This window comes from Echinops telfairi, unplaced genomic scaffold (assembly GCF_000313985.2).
Source record: "Echinops telfairi isolate 266 unplaced genomic scaffold, ASM31398v2 ScPeMD7_31;HRSCAF=116, whole genome shotgun sequence".
NCBI lineage: Eukaryota > Metazoa > Chordata > Mammalia > Afrosoricida > Tenrecidae > Echinops > Echinops telfairi.
In genome coordinates, this window is record NW_022103928.1 from 2,022,060 (window position 1) to 2,023,009 (window position 950).

A 950-nucleotide genomic window follows, 5' to 3' on the forward strand; every position below is an offset into this window, starting at 1 on the left:
TTAAATTGATGCACAGGACAAGCAAGGCAGCTGCACACTGGTCCGATGATCAAAGAGTGAGAGACAAGAAAGGCGAGACTCACCAAGGCATTTATCTCTCTGCCCTTCAGTTAATCCCACTTGTGTTTATTGGCCAGACTGGCACAATAAACTATCTCAGGTGGAGAGCAAGTGCTTTGGGAATGAGGAGGGCAATGAATGTATGAATGTGCTTTACATGACTGATGTACGTATGGATTGTGATGAGTTGTATGAGCCCCTAATAAAATGATTGAAAAATACTATAGATAGCCTTGAAATCTCATTACATTCATGACTTCATGGAGAGACTGTACATGGACAAAGAGGTCCATGGCAATTCAAAGAGAACAAAGGAATACTGAATGCTTTAAAAGCAGGAAAGTTCTGTGTCACAGTTGTAACATTTCACCATAATTATTCAATCAAGTTTGACCAAAAAAATGCGTAGTTGGATTATGTCAAGAAGAACACAGTATCAGAATTGGAGAAAGGCATATTAACAAGCTTCAATATGAAGATGACATAACCTTGCTTGTTTGAAAGAGTTGCTGATGAATATCAAGGATTGCAATCTTCAGTATGGATTGCAGCTGAACATAAAGAACATCATAATCCTCACCACTAGACCATTAGGTAGCATCCTGATAAGTGGAGACATGATGAAGATTTCAAGGATTTCATTTTGCTTGGCTCCACAATCAACATTCATAGCAGCAGCTGTTAAGAAATCAAATGAAATGTTGCATTGGATAAATTTGCAGCACAAAAGCTCAAGGACATCACTAAGAAGACTAAGGGGTGTGTGATGGTTAGAGTATGTTAATTAGACACTCCTGGGTGAAGGTAGGGGTGGAGTCTAACCTATCACTCAGGTCACCTCATTGATGGTGTGGCATTTGTATAAGAGAGGGATCTACCTTACATATTCG